Below are 10,888 nucleotides of genomic sequence, written 5' to 3'. Positions count from 1 at the left end.
CCTGAGCTCTTGGAAGCAGCACTGTGCCCTATGGTCTCTGTGCCCTGGAGTACAGCACGGAGCCTGGCATAAAGCAGGTGTTTGATACGTGTTGCTCCCCAACTCGAGAAAGAAGGCGGCTGCTGGACACATCAATTGCTAGTCGCTCACAGCCTCAGTGTCCTGGGAGAGATGACTGTGAAGGTGGCATCACCTGGCACCTTCTGGGCCTTCCACCGTGGCCCAGCCTCAGACCCGGTTCCTGTCAGGAGCCTGGACCAGATGCTTGTTAGTTTCTTCCCTACTGGTTTCCTGCTCCATCACTGAGCAGCCCCTAGACATTCTCCCAGAAGGGAGCAACCTTCCATCTGGACATCCTGGAAAGTCTTTTCCCACCTCTCTGCTTCTTCCATGACCTCACCTGCACCCTTCATCATCCTGAGATGCCCTACTGCCTTGGTACGCAAAAATGTGCTGTCAGAGAGAAGGGGGCTCAAATACACACACCTCTGCCACACCTCCCCCAGCGTCACTGTGGCAGAGAGAGGGTCCCAATGGGCAGGTGGAGAAAGCTGTAAACAGTGGCGAGATAGAGAAGCAAAGCTCAGAGAATCTAGCCCAGGCGAGGGTCTGAGTGAGGCCTGAAGACTCTGCAGTCCCAGACCCAAGGTACCTGGCCCTCTGGACGGGAGCCCACTGAGTCCGCACTCTGTGGCCCAGCTTGTATCTTCTAGGGACAGTTTGCCAGGACTGAGGGACAGGCTGGTCTCTTCAGGAGGCGATGGAGGCCTGAGGCCAGGGGATGGTTGGCAGGATGGACGAGGCAGGGGAGAGGCTGGAGAGGCCAAGAGATGCGGGGGCCCTCGGAACGCCTCCCCAAGCCTCTGGCTCTTGGCCTTTTACTTGCTAGTCTGGACAACACTCTAGAAGCCTCTCCTGACTCCCAGAGATCTGCCCCACCCAGGGGAAAGTTCTCCAGGGAAAAAGCCACTGGGTCCAGCAGGTCAGGCTGCCTGGGCCCTCCCTCTTAGGCTCCACCACAGCAGCCAGTGGCTTCCTTCAGGGTACCCGCCATTTCTGTGGGCCCTCCAGGCGGGCTGGCTCTCTGGCAGGGTGCCTGGCTGTCTGTCTTGGCTGAGTGTCGAGGGAAGGGAAGGCTGCTTGTGGACTGGCTGGATGGTCATGGAAAGACCAGGGCTGGAAATTCAGACACAGGCAGAGCCGGGGGTGGATGAGGGACTGGGCCAGCTTGTTCGGAGGGTCTCTGTGCTCTGTGATGTGGGCTCCCCCGGAAGCTGGGTCCTTGCCAGATTCTGGCAGTGGTAGACTTGGAGCGAGGCTGGGGTGTTAGGAGAGGAGAAGGGCTTCCTGCCGCCTTTTCCGGGCTTGCTACTATCTCCAGCAGCAGCAGCAGCAGCAGCAGCAACAGCTGAAGATGAGGATCCCTGTGCCCTTTCCTTGGGGTGACCACTGTCTTCCAGCACCCCCGCACAGGTCTGTGCACCAGCGAGGCAGGGATTGCTCTGTCTAGAGGTTTGAGCATCAGACCCTGTTGCCCTTCTGTCCCTGACTCTGGGGGTGGGTGGCAGCTGCTGCGAGTGATTATTATTCTCTGGGTTATTCAGCACCCCCTTACTGCTCTTTCTGCCTTCCAGCAACTGTGTCAACAAGCCCCTGTACTGAATATCCTCCGTGTGAAGTACTGGTCTTGGCTTCTGTTTCCTGCTGGACTGTGACGGGCACAGCAATCTTTATTGGTTCCCTTGGCTGTTCTCCATTTCTTTCATTAGCCATCAACCTCCACAAGGCAGGGGCCATGTCTGTCTTGTTCATCTTTGTATCACCAGTGCTTGGCAGATGGCAGTAGCTGCCCAACAAATATTGGTTGAATGAATACTTGGGATTTAGTCTTCCCTTTCCCTTATGTCCAGGCTTTATATATTTACTTCCTGATCCTAGGCAGTCCTCCTCTTGTACAAGCAAATGTGTTACCCCTCAATCTAAGCCCCTCAAGAATGTCAGCCTCGTCTTTGAGTCAGCTTGTCTTGATGCCATTCTGGCTCCTGGGGCCTCTGGGCAGCTGTGGCTGTGCAGCCTCTGCTTTTCACTTGCCTCCTGCCCTGGGGTGCTGGTCACACACTCAGTGCATGTTAGTTGCACCATTCATTTGGGGAGAAGCCCATGCCTTACCTTAACCCCTTGGTGACTGTCTTATTTTTGTATCCCCCTAAGAGCAGAGCATAGAGTAGTAGCATCTCAATAAACACTTGCTGACTTACAATTTGTATTTGTCTTATAAGAGACCTTTTTTTTAAACTTTTGTTTTATGTTCTGGGACACCTGTGCAGGATGTGCAGGTTTGTTACATAGGTAAATGTGTATAATGGGGGTTTGTTGTACAGATTATTTCATCACCCAGGTATTAAGCCTAGTATCCATTAGTTATTTTTCCTGATTCTCTCCCTACTCCTGCCTTCCATCCTCTGGTAGACCCCAGGGTGTGTTGTTCTCCTTTGTGTGTCCATGTATTCTCATCACTTAGCGCCCACGTGTAAAGGAGAACATGCGGTGTTTGGTTTTCTGTTCCTGCGATAGTTTGCTATGGATAATGGCCTGCAGCTCCATCCATGTTCCTGCAAAGGACATAATCTCATTCTTTTTAAATGGCTACATAGTATTCCATCATGTGTATGTATCACATTTTCTTTAGTCTATCATTGATGGGCATTTAGGTTGATTCTGTGTCGTTGCTATTGTGAATAGTGCCTCAGTGAACATATGTGTGCATGTGTCTTTATAAAAGAATGATTTATACTTCTTTGGGTATATACCCAGTAATGGGATTGCTGGGTTGCATGGTATTTCTATTTTTAGGTCTTTGAGGAATTGCCACACTGTCTTCCACAGTGGTTGAACTAATTTACACTCCCACCAACAGTGTAAAAGTGTTCCTTTTTTTCCACACCCTCACCAGCATCTGTTATTTTTTGACTTTTTAATAACAGCCATTCTGACTGGTGGGAGATGATATCTCATTGGGGTTTTAATATGCTTTTCTCTAACGATCAGTTATAATGAGCTTTTTCATATGATTATTGGCCACATGAATGTCTTTTTTTGAGAAGTGTCTGTTCATATCCTTTGCCCACTTTTTAATGAGGTTTTTTTTTCTTGTATATTTGTTTAATTTCCTTAAAAACGCTGGATATTAGATGTTTGTCAGATGCATAGTTTGCAAAAATTTTCTACCATTCTGTAGGTTGCCTGTTTACTCTGTTGATAGTTTCTTTTGCTGTGCAGAAGCTCTTTAGTTTAATTAGGTCCCACTTGAGACCTTCACTTTCCAATAAGAGGTCCGGTGACCACCAAGGACAAAGTAGTAGAGGCTGACATCATGGAGCACTCACTCGCCCTGTCCTGACATGTCCTGTGAAGTCTGTATCCAAACCCTGCAGCTGTCTTACAGGATGCTGGTTTCTCTTTCCTGTTACTCCTTCTATTGTCGAGAAAACTGCTGTTCAGAGTGGTTAAGTAACCTGCCCAGGGTCTCACAGCGATGAGGCAGCAGAGCCAGGCAGGCTTTGGACCCCATCCTGATTGACTCTATTTTACTGAACCTGAACACACTGTGGTCTCCCAGAGTAGGGGCTGGGCCTGGCAGAGGGCAGCCAAGGTGGCCACAGCCAGTGTGGGAGGCTTACCCCAACTCCCATCCCATGGCCCCTCTTATCTTTTCTCCTGGGAGGCCTTGCTCTTTCCCAGGCCGAGGCCTTCCCTTTCCCTGTGTTCTCCCTTCCTTGTCTTCCAGGGAACACCCTCAGGCATCATTCCAACTGGACTCAGGGGTCTCATGGGCACAGAGGTTGCTGGCTCCCACGTTCTGCAGGAGAACAGAAGGGAAGAAAGGGCTGTGTCCTGTGGGAGCCTGGCCCAGGTTGGGAAGAAGCTGTGTGGCAGTGAGAGGAGTGAACAGAGGGAGAAGAGCAAAAAGTCAGAAGTGTGAAAGGCATATGATGAAATAAAACTGGGGCAAATTGAATTAACTTTTCTTGCTCCTGGAAGTATGGAGAGCTGACAGGGGGACAGAGGAAAGCAAGGGAGATGATTTTTCCTTTTGGAAAACTCAGCTTCTAAGGAAATCTTAGAAGGAAGGGGAAGATACTTGACTAAGTCCTGGCCTTATAGGAGCCCTGATTCCTTCCCACAGACCCATTCAGTCACTTTCAGTCTACACAGAGTCCTAGGGGATCCTGGGAGGCTCCTAAGACTGGCTTCAGTGAATTTCAAACAGGCTCTTTAAACAGAGTAAAAGCAGCTACATGTTAGAATGAAGGCTATACTGGCCATTTGGGTAAGACATGATAAATGTGCTGAACTGGAAGAGCTCGGGATGAACTTCTAAGACCTTATAGGATTTCCCTCTGACCCATGTACAGACAAGTTAAGCAGCTCAAAGAAAACATCCAACATCAAAATGTTTGCACTGACTCCCCTTTTAACTTTCTGAGCCCTAGAAATCTTCTTAGCTGTTTTTTTCAATGAGTCAAAAATCTCCTAAGTCAACTAGTGGCAAGGTTGACAGGTAAAGGAATTTACTGGACTCCCGTTCATAAAGCATTTCCCTGGTCACAGTCACCTGGGTGAGCTTGCAGCTTCCACCATTCAGCTTGTAAAATAGCTGAAGAGTCAGCTCATACCATACAGGTAATGGTATGGTCGTCCTTCAGCACCTGCAGACAGCTGGCCCAGAGTAAGGCAGGTCTGTGAGGCACTCACACTTGCTGCGTGAAGGAGAGAGAAAATAAATGGATGTCTGTTCTCATCTTAACAATCATCCATGCAAAGCTTCCTTACACTTGGAGGTTACATTTTGAAATTAATGTTGTTTTTAAATAAGAAATCTAAATTAACCAGTAAACTGCATAAAACATGAACTTTAATGCTACAATCTCATAAGTTACTAGCGGGAATGTAAAATGCAAAGTTATTTTCCAGCCGCTCTGGAAAACGGTTCATCAGTTTTGTAATAAAGCATATACTGCCGGGTGCGGTGGCTCAAGCCTGTAATCCCAGCACTTTGGGAGGCTGAGGAGGGTGGATCACAAGGTCAAGAGATCGAGACCATCCTGGTCAACAAGGTGAAACCCCGTCTCTACTAAAAATACAAAAATTAGCTGGGCATGATGGTGCATGCCTGTAGTCCCAGCTACTCGGGAGGCTGAGGCCGGAGAATTGCTTGAACCCAGGAGGCGGAGGTTGCGGTGAGCGGAGATCGCGCCATTGCACTCCAGCCTGGGCAACAACAGCAAAACTCCGTCTCAAAAAAAAAAAAAAAAAAAAAAAAAGAAAGCATATACTTAGTACACCCAGCAATCACACAAGGCATTTTCCCCAGAGAAGTGAACATTACACCCACAGAAAAGGCTGCACACGAGTGTTCACAGCAGCTTTATTTGGAACAGCCCAGAACTGGAAACAAGCAAACTGTTTCTCAATGGGTGGATGGTTGCATGATCGCCAGCGAATCCATTCCACAGACGCTACTCAGCAGTAAGCAGCAGTGAGCTACTGATGCCGCTGCTGCTCAGATGGACTACAGAGCAGCGTGCTGGGTGGAAGAAGCCACCCTTGAAGCTCACATACTGCATGGTGCCACTGATTTACATGACTTTATGGAAATAACCAAATTATAGGGAAGGAAGTAATGGCTTTCAGGGATCTGTTTAGAAGAGGGTGAGGGAGGCTGGGATGGGGGAGGGACTTCCTAAAATGCTAGCACAAGGGAGCTCTTTGTGGTGAGCAGCAGGCAGCTGTGTGGCTTGATGTGGTGGTGATTTCCTGAATCCTCACACTTTAGAAAAGTGGAGCTGCAAGGCCCCAAGGGCAGCTTCCTGGCTCTGACACTGTACTATCTTTAGAAAAGCTGCAGCCACTGAGGGAGGCTTGGGATGGTACAGAAGGCCTGTCTGAGCTATCTCTGCAACTTCCTATACATCTATAATTACTACAAAATAAAGAGTTTAAAAAATGTGAATTTTAACGACGAAGACCTGAAAATCAACTATTTTAGGCAGCAATCTATGAGAGCAGGATCAGGGAAGCAGAGGTGGTAGAAACTGCAGATTCCCGTGGCCTGGCCCATTCAAGTCTGTCATCATCAGGAAGCACAGGGAAGCCAGCCTGGCCAGTGGGATGGTTTAGGGCCTAGGAGAGCTGGGGGAGCAGCTTGGGCCTCCTTTGAGCCCCTGTCTGACTCTGCTTTCCTGGCGTTTTTGGCCCTTTGTTCATATGGAAGGTCAACAGCATGGGCCTGCTCTTGAATTCCGTGAAGAGGAAGGTCCTCCCTGGGCTGCCCCCACCATGGACAGCATCTGAATCTCAAATCCCATGACTGGATTTCACATTCTCTGTCCCTCTTTGCTGGCCTGGTGTTATGACCCACTCTCTGAACTCACATCCTTAGAAAAACATAGGCCTATCCATGAGGCCTCAGGCCCTGAGACAGAATCTGCTGGGTCCCTAAGGCCTGGTGCTCTAGGGTCAGCCCCAGTGGGCAGCAGCGGCTGTACCCCCAGGAGACTGAGGCAGAGGGGGTCTGTGCTAGGCTGATTCTGCATTCGCCTTTCCAGCCAGCACATCTTCTGCTCAATGGGATTAGAATCGCCCACCCACCTTGATGTTCTCCCCTTTTCCCATTTACCTCCCCATCCCTTACCCCGGATGTAAGGCAGACATGATTCTATTTCTGTGATAGGAACACTAATTTATGGGAAAAGCAGGTGCAGAATGGGCGGTCCAGAATAACCCCATCAAATAGGCACATATATGAGTATAGGCACAAATATGGATTGCATAATATTTCTGTGCTTTCACAACTTTTGATAATGAATAGGATTACTCATAAATTAAAAATAAATGGGCTGGGCATGGTGGCTCACACCTGTAATCCCAGCACTTTGGAAGGCCAAGGCAGGCTGATCACCTGAGGTCAGGAGTTCAAGACTAGCCTGGCTAACATGGTGAAAGCCTGTTTCTACTAAAAAATACAAAAAATTAGCCAGGCATGGTGGTGTGCACCTGTAATCCCAACTACTCGGAAGGCTGAGGCAGGATAATAGCTTGAACCCGGGAGGTGGAGGTTGCAGTGAGCCGAGATCGTGCCATCGCACTCCAGCATAGGCAACAAGAGCAAAACTCCGTCTCAAAAAAAAAAAAAGTTGTAATGAGGAAACATCAGACAAGACCAAATGGAAATTCATTGTACAAAAATAACTGATCAGAACTCTTCAAAAGGGTCAAGATAAAGACGGAAGTATTGTCCCAGATTAAAGGAGCTGAAGAGCTAGGACAGCTAAATGCAATGTGGGATCCTGGTTAGGACCCTGGACCAGAGAAGCAACATTAGTGGGGAAATGAGCAAACTGGAGAAAAGTTTATAGAATGCCTGACAGTACAGTATCAGTGTTAGTTTCCTGATTTCAAAAGTTGTACCATGGAAGATGTGGGCATTAAGGGCAGCCGAGTGAAGAGCACACAGAACTTTCTGCACTATTCCTGCACTATTCCAGTGTTACTTAACAATACAAATAAAGAAGATTGGACTAATGTCAGTTTTGATTGTCATTGAGCCCCTCACTCCCTTACCAAACCTCTTATGCCCCAGAGCCAAACAGGAGCATGCACTTTGCTCTTCCAGGAGTTCCACTGGCAGGAGCTGGTCAGGTGGGAACCCCGAAGATCGTCTCACAATCCTCCCCTTGGGTACTTCCCTGATTCTAGAAGCTCCGTCCCTCTAGCCTCCCGTCAACTGCTCTCCCCTGGCCTCTAGGCCTTTTCCTCTCCTGCTCCCCATTCCCAGCCTGGAAATGCCTGTTCTTTGAGGTCCAACTCTCAGTGACAGTTGGACTCTTCACTGATCTGGACAGACTGACCTGGATCCCTTCCTGGGGCCACCGTCGGACTGTGGGGAGGAAATGCTCCTGAGTCTCTCCCTGACAGCCAGGAAGCCACTGGGGGCTTGCAGGACCTACATAGAGAGCAGGCTCAATAGGAAGAGGTGGAGTCAGCTAGTACCCTGGGTGCTCATGCGGCTGCTTCAGGCGGGGGGCACTTGGGGGGCTGGCACACAGGACTCACCAGAGCACAACAATGTCACCACTGTGGCAGGATGCCCATGCTTGTGCCTGGGGTGGCAGCCCTGGCAGGAACCTGCCTCTGAGGTGGGGCTTCAGCTGGAGCCACCGAGATGCTAGGCTCTCCCTGCCTGGTTCCCTTTTTGGTTGCCATCAATGGCCACCCTTTAGCCAGTTTGCTTAAAAGTCACTCAGTCAGGCCCAACCTTCTAGGCAGACGAATGAGAGTGAGAAGTGCTGGTCATGTCTAATGTAAAAGAGGATTCACTGTCTGTCTTTTCCTCCCTGCTCAGGGACAGCACTGCCAAATTAAGGGTGGGCAAGAGAGTATCACCCATAAGCTAGTTATTTCAGAAGGTGTTGGAAAAACACATTCCTTTGCCCTGATTGGAACCTAGACTTGAGTGTGCCCCTCAGTGAAGAGGGTGTGGTGCCAGCTGGCTCAGAGGGGACTTGAGCAGCTATGCAGATGAAGCATGCCAGGCTCCGCAGAGATCATGGCCACCCTCAGCTGTACAGCACCCCAGAGTGTAACACAGCGACATGTTCTCACTTGTAACCAGGGTGCCTCACATGACTGATGGCAGATGTTGCCACAAGCTACCTTGTGTGTGAACCCAGCAGAGCTCAAAGTCAGCTGGAATGGTAAGTAATACTGAAGACCTGCTCTCAGAAGGAAAGGCACAGCCTCTCCACTTCAAACTTCAGAAAGGCACAAATAGTTGTACAAAAGAAGCAATGTAATAAAAATCCATTTCCAACATCTTCCTGAGAACCCTGGCCTGGTATTTCAGTAGTGCTCCCCCAGCTTCTGAAGCCAGTGGCCTGCCAGTCCCTGACTCACAGTGGATTTTGTTTTGGAGGAAAGCCACACTTGCCACCTAAGGGAGGGCACAGAGTGGGATTTGCCAATTGCCTGCAGCTGCACCTGCTCTAAGCCTGGGTCCCTCTTCTCCTGGGAGGGGACTGCAGTTTGGTCTGGCCCCCAGGCCGGCTTCCCTGTCTCTTTCTCCCTCTGCAGGTGGCCGGGCCACACTCACCAGCTCCCCAAGGGCACGGCAGGCAGGCAGGCATAGCAGGCGGTGGGTGGTTGCCCAAGGCCATGTTAGCCTGTGCCAGGCACAGTGGCTCTGAGGCAGCTGCCCAAGTGCAGCCGTCAAATATCACCTCCTGCCCAACACACCCATCGGACATCCCCGGGCAGGGAAAAAACTGGTCCAGCTGAGCAGGTCCTTCCACTCACTGTGGCCAACGGGTCCCCAGTGAGAGGCCCAGTGGCAGGGACAGCTCTGCCTGTCTGGGGGGTGGGTGTGGCACAGGCTGGGGCAGAAGGTGATCAGAGCTGAGGCTCTTTCCAGACTTTCCAACTTCATTACTTCAGGGGATGCCAGCTACAGCCACTGCCCTGGGCCCAGAGTGTGGGTTCGGGCTGCATGGCTGTGACTAAGGCTGTGTTCTGAGGACCGACTCTGAGCCAAGCTACCTGCAGACAGCCTGTCCCACCACAGCCTGCACATGACTGTCTCACCCTTTTCTAAGTGAGAAGACAGAATCATGGGATCAAGTCAAGGCCACAGAGCTGCTCACTAACAAGGCTGGGCCTTGCCCAGCTCCCTCCTCACTCACTCCCCGGGGGTGGGGGGCAGCTCTCAGCCCCCAGTCCCTAGTGGAGGGAGAAGCTGTCTCTTCCAGTGCATCCCTGGGGCTTGGTGTTTTTTTTTTTACTCTGGATCCCTCTCCCTGGTCCTCCTCTCCTCTTTTCCTCATGGGGCAGATGAAGGAAAGCACCCCCACTCTGGGAGAGGGCCACCCAGCAGACATCTTCACCAAGTGGAGATCCTTCTTAGCCCACCTCCCTGGCCTACCTCCCAGCCAGTGCCTCCCTGACAACTTGGCTTGGGGCCAAGCAGTGGAGCTGGCTGCAGGGTTGTGAGCCAGAGGAAAGCAGCTCCTTTCACACCAAAGACAGGTTCCAAAGACTGAACTGTTTTTCCCCTCCACCTTTGAATTGGTGAACCTTTATTTACCTGACCCACCCTGAAAGGCCTGGCATCCCAGAGTCTGCTCAGAATGCTCGGGGTTGGGGTGCCTTCTCCCTGCCTCTTGCTGCTCCCTGGTGTGGAGGATGTGGGGAAGATTGGCCTGACGGCTGAGATAATTGGAAGAGTCCACGTACTGACCCAACTAGCAGGAACAGTGAATTCCAGGGCCTGCTCTCAAGGCCACAGGTCTGGGGAGAGCTAAGGGAGAGAGGAGTTTGGAAAAATGAAGCCAAGAGCAAAGGCACTGCAAGGAAAGGCAACGGGCACTGCAAGGAAAGGCAACGGGCACCCCAGTGGATCTCAAACCAGATTGATCATCCCTGTTTCCCAGGCTACAGAAACCAGGGAGAAAGGGAGGCCCTAATACCACCTGCATCATCTTGTTTATAGGATTAATCCAAGGAAAGCAGGCACTTCTCCAGAAATCCCATTTCTTGTCACCTCTCCCAAAGACTGCAAATAAGCACTGTGTCACTCTTACAAACTGTAGGATACCTTTGATTTGCTCACGGATAACACGACACAGTGGAAAAAGCTTAAGGTAAAGGAAGAAGAAAAACAACCCTTTTGAGGCTCGTGTCTCATCTGTGAAATTTCATGGAGCTGATAACACAACCCACAGCCCCTCAGCCTCTCTTAACTTGAGAGGGTCCGAGCCACTTCCACCTTCTGAAGTGATTAGTATATTCTGAAATGAAGATATGAAAAATAAGTTTATAAAAATTTTGGTATATA

At 50.2% G+C, this 10,888-nt stretch overlaps 1 long non-coding RNA gene across 1 annotated transcript in view; it reads right to left on the bottom strand.

Moving 5' to 3' along the window:
• Positions 1-2,939: 2,939 nt before the first annotated feature.
• LOC108297070 overlaps positions 2,940-10,888 on the bottom strand; it is a 15,086-nt gene continuing 7,137 nt past the window's right edge. The window contains exon 3 of the long non-coding RNA XR_001822094.1: positions 2,940-3,058. This is a non-coding gene — a long non-coding RNA (uncharacterized LOC108297070). The remainder of the gene's footprint in view (positions 3,059-10,888) is intronic.

Source organism: Cebus imitator, unplaced genomic scaffold (assembly GCF_001604975.1).
Source record: "Cebus imitator isolate Cc_AM_T3 unplaced genomic scaffold, Cebus_imitator-1.0 Scaffold770, whole genome shotgun sequence".
Taxonomy (NCBI): Eukaryota; Metazoa; Chordata; class Mammalia; order Primates; family Cebidae; genus Cebus; species Cebus imitator.
The sequence above is the reverse complement of the archived record's forward strand: the minus strand, read 5'-3'. Positions and strand labels throughout refer to the sequence as shown.